Source organism: Chiloscyllium punctatum, chromosome 1 (genome assembly GCF_047496795.1).
Source record: "Chiloscyllium punctatum isolate Juve2018m chromosome 1, sChiPun1.3, whole genome shotgun sequence".
NCBI lineage: Eukaryota > Metazoa > Chordata > Chondrichthyes > Orectolobiformes > Hemiscylliidae > Chiloscyllium > Chiloscyllium punctatum.
This window is the reverse complement of record NC_092739.1, coordinates 102162169-102176864: the sequence shown is the minus strand read 5'-3', so window position 1 is coordinate 102176864 and position 14696 is coordinate 102162169. Positions and strand designations below refer to the sequence as shown.

The 14696-nt window shown below is 39.6% G+C and overlaps 1 protein-coding gene across 1 annotated transcript in view; it reads left to right on the top strand.

Annotated features, from left to right (window-relative positions):
- The window catches only part of parp8 (poly (ADP-ribose) polymerase family, member 8), a 410911-nt gene that overhangs the window by 321917 nt on the left and 74298 nt on the right, over window positions 1-14696 (top strand). The gene's annotated exons all lie outside the window — the stretch shown is intronic.

Here is a 14696-nt window from a genome sequence, read left to right as displayed (position 1 = left end):
TCCAAAAAACATCGTTATCTCCTGTTCTCAATTTCCCTTTATTCAGATTCAGGACTGTAGTTTCTGATGCAACAACTTCGCTCTTCACCTTAATGACAAGTTGTATCATATTATGGTTGCTCTTTCCCAGGAACCCAGCACAACAAGATTGTTAATTAAATTTTTCTTCTACCATATCTGTACTCAGTTTTCTACTTGGTTCCTCAATGTATATTATCACATGCACATTGCAGACAATCCCCCTCCACAGCATCATTGCTAGTTTGGTTTGCTCAATCTACATGTAAATTAAAGTTGCACACGATTACAGTTGTATCCTTATTGTGTGCATCTTTGATTTCTGGTTTACTACCTTCCCTCTCATCTCTACCATGGCTTGTTGAGGGTTATTTATAGGCCTCTTGGTGTCTCTTGCATACCATAAAGATTCCATATTATGATTTTCTATGCTACTGTTCTTTGTCACTATTGTATTGATTTATTCCTTCATTAAAAACGCTACCGCAACTCCCTTAATTTTGTGTCTGTCTTTCCTAAATAGTGAATGTCCTGTGTGATGAGTTCCCATCCTCAGTACCTGCAGTCATGTCTCTGTTATCATAACTATTTATATCTGTTTGCACTTCTAAATCATCTTCCTTATTGTGAATGCTCTACTCATTAAGGCACAAAGCCTGTGGACTTGTCTTTTTAACTTTGCTAGTTGTCTGAGTTTTATTTTATACATGGCTCACGTTTTTTTTCCCTTGACTTTTTGAGTATTTTTCCTTCTTGCCTTTCTCTCTAATGTTTCTATCCTTATTTTCCCCTTCCTCTGTCTCTTGGCTCAGGATCTCAACCCCATGCCATCGCAGTTTAAATATTCCCCAACAGCAGGCATATACCTTTCCTCAAGGACACTGTTCCCATTGCACTCTGTTCTGTCTGTACCAGTCCCACTTTCTGCAGAACCAATGTCAATGTCCCAAGAATCTAAAAAAGCTCCCCCCTACATCATTTTTCAGCAACATATTCATCTGGTATGATTTATTTCTGCTTTTGTAAGCACTTGGTAATGGAAATAATTATAATGTTTGAGGTCTTGCTTTTGTAATTTACAACCTGATTCACTATATTTGCTTACAGAACCTCATACATTTTCCTACTTACGTTGTTGGCACTGACATGTACCATATCAACTGTCTATTCACCCTTCCAATCCAGAATGCCCTTCAGCTCCTCCAAGCCATTCTTGATACTGGCACCAAGGAAGCAACTAGACATCATGAAATCTCTTTTATGGTGTCAGAAGTGCCTGTTTCTTTTATGATTGAATTCCCTACCGCTATATCCTTGCCATTATTCTTCCTCCCCTTTTGTAGACCAGAGCTACCCATGGTGCTGGTTCTACAGCTATCCCTGAGAAGTTATCTACCCCAACAGTATCTAAATCGTTATATGCATTGGAGAGGGAAATAGCTACAGGGGGATCCTACATGTCCATGTGAATAAACAGGCCAATTCACACATTTTGTCAAACTTTTGAGCACTTTGCTCTTTGGAAAAAGTGAATTGTACAGATAGCTTACTGCAGTCATGTGATCTCAAAGTAACTGACTTTTACTTTAGTTTTGTGGCAGTCTTTAGGCACATCACACTTGGAACATCAGTTTCGAGTAAAGCTGAGCTTTGAGTAAATTTTCAGAGCTTAAAGTGAAGCAGCTGCTGTAAAAGAAAGTAAGGAAGCCTTAAAACCTATCTGTACCATTGCAGTTCTGGTTGAGTCAGAATGGTTGTGGAAATTTAAGGAGATATCAGACAGAATTGGAATGTTTCCTATTCTAGTAAAACCATGAAGTAGCTAAACAATTAATTGAAAGGATTCAACAAGTAAGAGTAACAACTCTATTATTGATATTGAGCAAATACTGCTACTAGCTGCATTGTGCCCAGGTCTCAGTAAGGAACAGAAAACTCAGGGGGAAAAAGAGATTTTGTACATTGCTGACACATTGATGAGTGGAGCACTCACTGTGAAGAAAGTTGAGGATGCTATGACAGGATCAAATCTTCCAAGTTCAGTGAGGAGCAACAACCTGACATGCACTGGAAATCATCAACCCAGTAAAAATATTGAATTCAAAGGGCAAACAATTTCTCAAATCAAGTGAACTGTGCAAAGAGATGTGAGAATCTAATTGCTGCAGGCAAATTGATGAAAGGGTTGCCTGTAAACTGCAAGGGTAGGTTGCTGCTATCAGAAAGCATTGGGCATACAGCGAGGATATGAGAGACCGAGATAGGATCTTAGGCAAAGAAAAAATACTATTAACACTGGCAAGATGGGAAAAGAGATGCTGAAGCACATCCATGCCAACTATTAAGGAATTGAGTTGAGTTTGATGATTGGATGAGCAGTGTTGTTCCAAACATGAGCAGTGAAATTAAGAATAACATCAGCCACTCCTTCTGATGAAAAAAAGCTAAGGAGATGCTTATGATAGGACAGCCCACACAAACCATTCATTATGTTGGGAGTAGACCTGTTTAGTCTTTCAGGAACTGATTATCCTATCACCATCATCTTCTCTTCTGACTGCTGAGAGTTAGACTTCCAATGAGACTGCAATGTCTGAAAGCACACTTCATTTGATTTGCAATTCTAGAAATTGTACTAATTGACTTTGACAATTCATTAACAAGGTACAATTCATTAATGAATATTTCAGGTACAGCATTAGCAGTTGGGAAATATAATACCATGTCATCTCTAAATTATCCTCCCAGTCAAATAGAAAGGCTGAGGGAGACAGTGAAAATTGCCAAAGGGTTCCTAAAGAAATTAAGCAGATCCAGCACAGGTGGATACAAGGCAATGCGTGAATGGAGAATATACCTATCAAAGGGATGGAAAGGAGTCCAACCCAACAACTAATGTCATGTTTCATTAAAACTGCTGTTGCAATGGTGAAAAAAAGACTTTAGCTAGTAGTTAACAGGGGTGCATGAGGTGAAACAACAAAGCAGAATTTCCATTTGAGAGCTAGTCAAAGTGCAAATGATCAACAAAAATTAGCCCACATGGCAACTTGGGTCCCACACAGAGTAGTTGCCACCTCAATTGTATGAGGTGAATATGAATGACTATTACATCATAGCAATCACAAACATATCCATAAAGCTAGAGAAGCTGTTGCTTCACAGCAGACCATTGATCAGAAAAGTGTTATCTCGCCATCTTCAGAGTAAATGAATGACTAGCAGTGCCAGAGGTCATCATTCATGATCAGTGGAAATGCATCAGAAAAAACTGTTGGCACAGCAACAGGATTTGTTATGGGAACAACACTTCCCAGAGAATCAGCATCACTCTAGGAAGGAGTAGATACAAGACAAACAGCCAATGACATGTACAGTTAGCACATCTACACAGTTTAAAGGTTATGTCTGTAATGCACACGCAGAAGCATTTGAAAGTGGGGCAGACCAAAGTTATTACAGACCAAAAAAACTCCAGATTTTGTAAATCAGAAACAAAAATAGAAGTTGCTGGAAATGGTCAGCATGTTTGGTAGCATCTGTGGAGAGAAATCAGAGCTAACGTTTCTGAGGAAGGGTCACTCAACTCAAAATGTTAACTCTGATTTCTCTCCACAGATGCTGCTAGACCTGCTTTTCCAGCCATTTATGTTTTTGTTTAGAATTATTACAGCGACTAGGAGAAAGTGAGGACTGCAGATGCTGAAGATCAGAGTCAAGAGTGTGGTGCTGGAAAGGCACAACAGGTCAGGCAGCATCCGAGGAGCAGGAGAATCAACATTTCAGGCATGAATTCCTGCCGAAGGGCTTATGCCCAAGACGCCAATTCTTCTGCTCCTCGGATGCTGCCTGACCTGCTGTGCTTTTCCATCACCACCCCTTTCGACTTAGAATTATTACAGTTTTGTTCATAAATGATCATTTTTCTTTCACTATATGTTGAGTAACTTTAGTAACCCGTAAGAGCAAGTGATAGTGCATCCAATTTGTTTTTTTATGAGAAGGACAATACTTGGAGCATTGTAATTGCATGTAGTAGACTAGGAAAAAGTAAGAACTGCAGATACTGGGGATCAGAGTCAAAAGGTGTGGTGCTCTTCATTAGGAATCTGGGGGGGGGGGGGCACCCAAAGGAGCTGAATAGACTAGTTCACTTAGATCATAGAGTCATAGAGATGTACAGCATGGAAACAGACCCTCCGGTCCAACCTGTCCATGCCGACCAGATATCCCAACCCAATCTAGTCCCACCTGCCAGCACCCTTCCTAAACCCTTCCTATTCATATACCCATCCAAATGCCTCTTAAATGTTACAATTGTACCAGTCTCCACCACATCCTCTGGCAGGTCATTTCATACATGTACCACTCTCTGCATGAAAAATTTGCCCCTTAGGTCTCTTTTATATCTTTCCCCTCTCACCCTAAACCTATGCCCTCTAGTTCTGGACTCCCTGACCCCAGGGAAAAGACTTTGCCTATTTATCCTATCCATGCTCCTCATAATTATGTAAACCTCTCTCAGGTCACACCTCATCCTCCGACGCTCCAGGGAAAACAGCCCCAGCCTCTTCAACCTCTCCCTATAGCTCAAATCCTCCAACCCTGGCAACATTCTTGGAAATCTTTTCTGAACCCTTTCAAGTTTCACAACATCTTTCCAATAGGAAGGAGACCAGAATTGCACACAATATTCCAACAGTGGCCTAACCAATGTCCTGTATAGCCGCAACATGACCTCCGACCTCTTGTGATCAATACTCTGACCAATAAAGGAAAGCATACCAAACGCCGCCTTCACTATCCTATCTACCTGCGACTCCACTTTTAAGGAGCTATTAACCTGCACTCCAAGGTCTCTTTGTTCAACAATACTCCCGAGGACCTTACCATTAAGTGTATAAGTCCTGCTAAGACTTGCTTTCCCAAAATGCAGCACCTTGCATTTATCTGAATTAAACTCCATCTACCACTTCTCAGCCCATTGGCCCATCTAGTCCAGATCCTGTTGTAATCTGAGGAAATCCTCTTTTGCTGTCCACTACACCTCCAATTTTGGTGTCATCTGCAAACTTACTAACTGTACCTCTTATGCTTGCAAAAATCATGTGACCTCTACCTCTACTATAAGCTTCTATCGCTTTTAATTTTGTGGCAGCCATTACTTGAAACTTGGGTAGGGTGTCCCATGAGATAACAGGATCAGAATGCAGGTTTTGCTCCTTTCTCTTTTATTCTGTACTGTCACTCTACCACACCATTAAGGCCATTGGACTCAAAGTATGGTATAACTTGATGTATATGCACTGTTGCCATTTTGAAAAATTGGTAGCAAGGTCCTCATAGTGATCCTATTACATCTTAGGAAGAGCTTCAGAGTTTGTTTGCAATGTCCAGCCCTGAACACAGCCCATTTGAGGGTTGGGAAAACCCAACCTGATTTGAGAGATGCTCTTTAGACACCTGGACACAGAGCCCAGTTATTATTGTCTTTTAGGAAAGTGATAGTTTAAGACATTAGTTAATCACAATCTCAGCGTCTTTTAGTTCCATTTACAGATTTGCCGCAAGTTCATATTTACTCTGAATTGTTGGGCTGATGCTGTCCAAAGTGAGAAAGAAGAACATGCATTTATGTAATGCCTTTCACAACTGCAAAACTTCAACTTATAACCAGTGAAGTACGGTTTGAAGAGTAATCATTGTTGCAGTACAAGATTGACTGAGCGTTATTCAGTCTAATCACACAACAGAGCAAAAGATGATTCTGTCCTTGATCCATGTAATTGGTAATGCACATCATGTTGATTCAGCCGACCTCATTGAATCAAGGAAAACTATCAATACACACAGGAAATTCTTGTTGCGGCCCTGAACAATAATTTCAGGGTAGAGCAGCTTCACTCGATTAAATGTGATCATGCACGCAGATCCTATAAGTCAGACTTTCATCCTACCAACCTGACCGGAACACAGAGGGCAGGTTTGTTCAATTTCATGTCATTCCATCTGTTTAAAGCTGGAAACCTCAGCAATATACTGGTATTTGGCAGTTCATGGAGAAACAGGGCAAATTTACTGTCATATTCCCAGGTTCCTCATTTAACTGCAGATGTCCAAGTTACTCCATTAATAATGGTGAGTGCTGATAGTTTCACCATTAATCTCACTGCAAACTCAGAGCCAATGTGATACTCAGCCCAGTGTTGGATCCACCATATCCAAGAAGAAATATTTTCTTGAGATTGTGTATGAACATGCAGTTAAATAGAATATAAAATTATAAGGGAAACAGTTTAGTTTCCTACCTTTTTAACCAGAAAATCTTTTATAGAACATTACAGCGCAGTCCAAGCCCTTCGGTCCATGATGTTGTGCCAGACTGTGGAACCAATCTGAAGCCCATCTAACCTACACTATTCCATTCTCATCCACATATTTATCCAATGACCATTTAAATGCCCTTAAAGTTGGTGAGTTGACTAACGTTGCAGGTAGTGCATTTTATGCCCCTACTACTGTCTATGTGAAGAAACTAGTTCTGACATCTGTCCTACACATATCATCTCTCATTTTAAAGCAATGTCCCCTTTGTGCTAGCCATCACCATCCAAGGAAAATGGCTCTCACTGTCCACCCTATCTAATCCTCTAATTAACTTATATGCTTCTATTAAGTCACCTCTCATCCTTCTTCTCTCTAACGAAAAAAGCCTCAAGTCCCTCAGCTCTTCCTCATAAGACCTTCCCTCCATACCAGGCAACATCCTACTAAATCTCCTTTGAACCCTTTCCAAAGCTTCCACATCCTACTTATAATGCGGTGACCAGAACTGTATGTAATACTCCAAGTGCAACTGCACCAGAACTTTGTACAGCAAAACATGACCACATGGTTCTGAAACTCAATTATCAAATGTGCATCATGACAACATGAATAATCATGAAACACATCATCAACAATTGGGGAAATGGAACACCATGTCATCTCTACATTATCCCCTAATCAAATAGAAAGGCTGAGGGAGACAGTGAAAATTGCCAAAGGGATCATAAAGAAATCAAGCAGTTCCAGACAGTAAGAGAATATACCTACTGAAGACATGGAAAGGAGACCAGTCCAACAACTAATGTCATGTTGTATTCAAACTACTGTTGCCACAATGGAATAAAAACAGCTGAAGCTAGAAGTACTCACAGGAGTGCATGATCAAATCAAGGTTAAAAAAAATTTTGATTGTAATAAAACTACTGAATCATTGGAGAGCCAGAGTGCAAATGTAAGTGATGGAAAAATGATGAAAATGGACAGATAAATATCAATCTTATGTTTATATCTTAAATCCATCTCTGCATTTTCCTTATGTAGAATTATATTTTGCTCCACTGAGACTTTTTTTTTGCTGTTTATAGAACCAAAGATAGTAAAGTTTATTAAATACCTTTTAAGAAGATAGTGAAATTTACTTTTCAGCATTTTATAATATAATGATCACATTAAAATTCAGTGTAAATCCGTTCGAAAAGTAAGTTATGAAATATTACATTACAAATGTTTTAATTTATGAGGTCTGACATTGAATCCAATCCTTTCATGAAAACATGTATTTGTTATAAACACTGCCCTCTGGTGATTAGGTTTTTGTCTTTACTCACTAGCAAGCAAATTCTAAAATTAGTAAGCAGTCTGCTGTGCTAGCCTATTGGAGACAAAAGTCTGGTCCTGGATATTGGGCAGAGCTGAAAGATTGTCTGTGTTTTCATCAAAAAGTCAATCTCTCATTTTATTCATTATTCAAGTCATCACAAAGATCCTCTATTTCCATCACTTCAGGAGTTCCTCAGGTACCTCCCCTCGGCGCATCCATCTTCAGTGGCTTCATCAATTGCCTACACTCCAGCATAAAGTCAGAAGTGGAGATGTTCGCTGATGACTGTACAATGTTCAGCACCATTCGTGACTGAAAGATACTGAAGCAATCTATGTCCAAATGCTGCAAGACCCGGACAATGTCCAGACTTATACTGACGAGTGGCAAGTAACATTTGTACCACACAAATATCAGGCAATTGCAATCAACAACAAGAAAAAACCTGTCCTTAACCAGTCAATAGTATTCCCATCACTGAATTCCCAACTCTAAAATTCCTGGAGGTTACCATTGATCAGAAACTAAACTAAACTGGAGTTGATTTTTTGTGCAGATACAATGGGCTTCAGAGGCTCCTTCTGTGCTGAAAAAAACTTATGTGATTCTGTGATATAAGTGCTTTTCAAAGTTTGGGAGAAGATTTGTAGCTCGGGTGCTCATTGTTGTGGTTCTGTTCGCCGAGCTGGGAATTTGTCTTGCAAACGTTTTGTCCCCTGTCTAGGTGACATCCTCAGTGCTTGGGAGCCTCCTGTGAAGCGCTTCTGTGCTGTTTCCTCCGGCATTTATAGTGGCCTGTCTCTTCCGCTTCCGGTTGTCAGTTCGAGCTGTCCGCTGTAGTGGCCGGTAACACATCGACCTAGACCCAATATACCGGCCACTACAGCGGACAGCTCGAACTGACAACTGGAAGCGGAAGAGACAGGCCACTATAAATGCCGGAGGAAACAGCACAGAAGCGCTTCACAGGAGGCTGCCAAGCACTGAGGATGTCACCTAGACAGGGGACGAAACGTTTGCAAGACAAATTCCCAGCTCGGCGAACAGAACCACAACATATAAATACTATGGCTATGAGAATAGATTAGATGCTAGGAATCCTGCAGCGAGTAAGCAATCTTCTGATTCCCCAAAGCCTGTCCACCATCTACAAGACACAAATCTGGAATGCTCCCACTAATCTAGATAAATGCAGCTGCGAAAGCACTTGAAGTTTGACACATTCCAGGAAAAAGCATCCTGCTCGATTGGCACCAGATCCACTCCCTCCAATAGTGACACATAGCGACAGCAGTGTGTACCATCAATAAGGTTGGGTAAAGTAGACAAGAAGTTGAGCTTTTCGTCTTGCACTCAGACAACTTTTTGTTTCCTGTTTGAACTCTATCATGCCAAGCAATCATTGACCTACAAGGGGCACTACAGAAATTCACTGAGGCTCCTTAGACAGCACCTTACAAACCCAACATCACTCCATCTGGAAGCAGAAGAGCGGGAATACCACTATCTCCAGGCCACCACCACCCTGAGTTATAAATATATCACCTTTCTTTCAGTGTCACTTGGTGATAATCCTGAAACTTTGTAACAGCATTGTGAGACTACCTATATCAAATGAACTGCCACAGTTCAAGAAGACAGCTCACCTCCACCTTCTCAAGGGCAGAAAATAGTTATTGCCCAGCCGAAAAAATCCATATCCTATGATTGATCTGTTTTTTTTTCAGAAGTCTCTATCACTTTATGCTCTCTCCCTGCCTTCGCTGATCTGCTACTGAAACATTTATCCATACCTCTCATTTTACCCATAGACTCAATTCTCTCAATGCATTTCTGACCAGCCTTCTATCTTCTGCCCACCAAAGCCCCTTCAAATCTCTGCTGTTTGTGTCATGACTTACTTCAAGTTCTTTTCATCTATCACTTGATACCTTCATGGCTTCACCCATTCCTATCTCTGTAATCGTATTCTGTCCCACAGCCCTCCAAAATATTTGCACTTATCTGACAATGTGAGTCAGATAATTTCCCGAAATAAATTGGTCAGTCATAGGCAGCGATGCCTTCTGGAATGAAGGCTGTAAGCTCTGGAATTCCCTTCCTAAATGTCCTTTATTCCCCTCTTTCACCAACCATTTGTCCATCCAATATCTCATTTGTGGCTCTGTGTCAAACTTTCTTTGATAAAGCTCATTGGCGTCTTTTTTATGTTAGAGGCATTATATAAATACATAATACATATATATTTATATATAAATATAAAGCTGTTGTTCAGCTTCCACTTATGCCTGTAAAGTGACTGATACTTTTCACAAACTTATATCTCTGGGGCCTGAGCATAAAATATATTGATGGTATGGATTGGGACAAGTCTCATTTTGTGTATACCCCATTTTGTAGCTCTGTGTCTCAGACTGTGAAACCTTCATCAATCTATAAGAGAGTTTAATAGCTTTGTAAAAAGTGCAACACAGAAGAAGTTTAAACCCTGTGTAGACACATTGCCCCTGTCACATATGTAATATCTTACAATAATTAAGAGGTACTAAAAGTTGTCTTCTGCCTGCATTTTTATTGATATTACCACATTGGGACTTTTAGATCATTCTATTTTCAGGAGATTTACAGGGAAGTAAATAGCAATTTGTCTTGCGTTATCGTAAAACACCATTACATTATATTGATGTGCTGATTAATTCTCTCCTACGTCCTATATGATGAGTTCATTAAAAACACTGAAGTACTTCAATAACCACAAATATATACTTTGGCAAATACAACCATGGCTGGGTTTAAAGCAAATAAAAAACAGCATCAAATCTGGGAATGAAGTGAGAAATTGTCTGAACAGCAGGAAGCAGTTGCCAATTATTAGGGGATTAATGTTGAGGTTCTAGAAATGCTGAAAGAACTGTGTTAGATGCAATCTATTTCAAATTTATTTTGATCATTCTGCAGAAGTACATTTCGCAGGGTAATTAGTCAAAATTCAAAAGATGTAAAATGATTTAACTAACATGGATTAACTCTGTAAGTAGAACAGTAGCGAGAAATTAATTTTTTCATTCAAATTCAATACACAAACCAATCAGCCATGACCTTTTTGAAGGATGGAGCAGGCATGAGGAACCAAATAGCCTACTTGAGTTCCTAATTCATTATTTTGACTTAGACAACATCCAGGCTTATCTTATAAGTGGCAAGCCTCACAAGTGATAAAGAATTACCATTTTCAACCAGTGAGAGTCCCCCTTGACAGGCAATAGCTTTACCATCACTGAATTCCCCGCTATCGACATCCTAGAGGTTACCATTGACCAGAAACTAAACTGGAAAATTATATACTGTGGCTACACGAGTAGGCCAAAGGTTGGGAATTTTGAACTGAGTAGCTCATTTCTTAACTCCACAAAGCACCATTCACAAGGCACAATTGGGGGTGTGATGAAATACTCTCAAGTTGTATAGATAAGTGTAGCTAATCCAAATCCTGAGCTGACTGCACTCAAGAAGATCAACACCATCAGGACAAAACAACGTGCTAGATTAGCATCCCATCAACCACTACAAACATTTTCCTCCCTCCATTACTGACTGTGGCGTCAGAGTACCATCTACAAGATTTGTTGCAGTAAACTCAGCAAGTGTATAACACCTTCCAAACCCAGAATGTCTACCACCCAGAACGGCAAAGCAGAAACATGGGAACACCAGTATCTGCAAGTTGCCCCCAAAGTCACATCCCATTCTGACCTGTAATTACATTACTGTTCCTTCACTGTTGCTGAGTCAAACTCCTGGCAATCCCTGCCTAACCCTCCCTACTTAACCTTCACCAGGAATGTCCTGATGAGGAGGTTATGCCCAAAATGTCAATTCTCCTGCTGCTCGGATGCTGCCTGACCTGCTGTGCTTTTCCAGCGCCACACTTTTCGACTCTGGCCTCCAGCATCAGCAGTCCTCACTTTTTCCAAGACCAAAATGATCCTGTCTGTCCCCGTCTCCCAGTGAACCCAACCCCGAAACTATCCCCCATTACCCACTGCCAAAAGCACTTAAGAGAGACCTTGGATCATGGGATGTTGATTGTCATCCTTGCAGCCTTCAGACTGGCCTCTGATTGATCAGCAACTCTTGCTGGAGGGGATTTCCACTTCTGGGTATTCTGGAAGGCCTGTCACTGTCAGATTGGAGAAAGATGCCAGCCTTTATGACACATCTGATTCACTCATGAAAATATATAGGCATGAATCTGTTGGCCAGCCACTTTCCTGGCACCTTTGCCATGCCAAGTACATTGGTTTCAAGTGCCTTTTATAAATTCACTGTGTCATATTACATGTAACTATGTATATTTCTGTATGTGAAAAGGGAAAGTAAGCTGTCCAACCTTGAAATATGAACATTTCAACCATCTCGGATGTATAATAACATAGCGTCATAATATTGGCGCAGATTGATCAAAAAGTGAAAGAGAGAGATTGAACACAGTGCAGAGCTAACATATAAAGGAATAAAATGTAACCCTTAAAGTGATGAATTACTCTTACTCATAACTTAAAACTAAGTATATTTATGCACTTCCTTTTCTTGCTAATAGTTCATCACATCAGTAATTAAAGAAGAAGGGAAGAAAGTGTTGGTAATTTTAATCGGAAATCAGAGAACCATTCTGTATATCTGTAGTAGAAATGGTAATATTCTTTGAAACCTATCCCTTCTGTTTTTCAGCTTCCCCAATGCAGCATCCAGATAAAGTATGAATGAATATCTTGCTTGGAAGATCATTTATAACTTTATAATACTTTTGAGTTGAGAATCACTTAACTATTACTACTTGTTGCTGCTTTAAACAATGTCATAATAATAAGATTCTTATCCTTGTTTCCAAACCTTTCATGGCTTCACCTGACTCTGTCTCTAAGATTGTTTCACCACAACAACTCTCCAAGGTGCTTGTTGTCTGAAATACTGGCGTCTTGATTTTTCCTGATTTTACCCATGTGGTTATGTGCATGTGACTGTCTACACTCTAAGCTCTGGAATTGCCTAAACCTTTCTGCATTTTTCTCTTTTCCATTGTCCATTCTATATGAGAAACCCTAAAACCTACTTTTTGAACAAGCTTTTGACAATCTGCCCAGATATTGTCTTTTCTGGTTTGGTATCACATTTTGCTCTCTAATGTTGCCATGAAGAACTTTGGAATATTTTATTATGTTAATAGTACTATTTTGTGTCCCAAATATTCTATTGGTCTGCATAGTTTTGGAATAATAATGTACTTTCTCCCCCCCACTTCCCCCACCATTATTCCTCTACACTGTGGAGTTTAACTTCCTTTCATAATTTCCTCATTTACACACAAGTTTGTCCATTTGGACTTTCTCTGTAGTTTATGTACATTCCTTCTGAAACATTGTTCTCAAATGTCAGCATCATACTCAACGTGTGCTTTAGAAGTACATTATAAAGCTTCAGCACTAACTATAGACTGATACTGTTCATTTAACTTAGTTAATTTTAGACCATTCTTTATGAGGCTCACTGCACCTGATATGTTCACTCTGCTTTCTCACCACAGATGCCACCAGACCTGCTGAGTTTTTCCAGCAGTCTTTGATTTCCAGCATGTGCAGTTCTTTGATTTTCTTTCTTATTTAATGTTTGCTTGATTCTTCATATTATCTCTATAAAGCAAGTCTACTGTTACCACAAGTCTCACTAAGTCTCCCTGAGCAATTCTGTTATATACTCATTGAAGTAAACAGAGAGGTAAATTAAGTGCAATATAAAACTGACATTTCACTTTATCCCAAGGATTTCTCATAACGTTAAATGACCCCTCTATGATGTGAGACATTTCCATATTTTTTCAACTATTACATTATTAATGGTAGATTGCTTGTTTCAGCTGAAGTTCGACTTATGAAATTGAGGGCTAAATTTTCCACATTTTGATACAGATTGGAGCCATCATGTTAAAACCATTATGTGTAAGAGCAGAAGTAAAGTCTTCAATCCACTGAGTCAGCATAGCCATTCATGGTTGATGATCTAGCATTGACAGACCTCTGCAGAAAAGAAATCTACAAATTCTCCACCCTCTCAGAGAAGAAATTCCTACTCCTCTCTGTTTTAAATGTGTGACTCCTTAATCTGAGATGATCATCTCTGGTCTGAGACTCTTCCAAGCAACCTTTCCACATCTACCATCAAGTTCCCAAGAACGTTGCATGTTTGAATAAGGTCCTCTCATTCTTCTAAATTCAATTGAGTGCAGGTCAGTCCTACTCCACCACACATCATAAGACAGTCTTTCCACATCTATTTAAGCCAAGGGAACCCTCTCTGGACTGCCACCAATGCCACTATATAATTTCTTAGCTACATGGCCCAAAACTGTTCATTGTATTCCAACCGAGATCCTTTTACCCTGCTGATTTTTGCTGCAGAATAGCAAATGATCATAACCGTAATTAAGTCAACCCTCAGTGACTATGACACACAACAGGAAATACACCCAGCAAATCAGTCAGCTACTGTGAGTGTGAACCCTCCTTGAAAATCAAACAATGTCACATATGAAAAGAGCATAAAAATAACAAAACTGAGGGATAATAAAGAAACATCTCACACAGCAAATAGTGATGAAAAGTGATGAAGTGATAAACAGAACACCATGAAACGGCAGAACTGATTGATATTAGCATGAGACAACAAAAGGCAGAATAAGAGAAAGCAATTTAAGAGCAAATACAGAAGTCACAATTAACTTGACCCTATAATTTATGAGGTGATTGATAAGGTGTGCAGTAATAGTTGCTGATTCTATGGGTGGAATTAAATAAGATGACAGAGGGTTAGATGTTGGCTGGGGAGCCAGTAAGAACCTTATGTTGTCTTCTGTAGAATTCTCTGCCCCAAAAAGCAGTTGAGATCAAAACATTGAATTTTTTTCATGAGGGAGATAGATGTAGTTCTTAGGGCAAAAGAGATCAAAGGTATGAGGATAATGCAGGAAGAGATG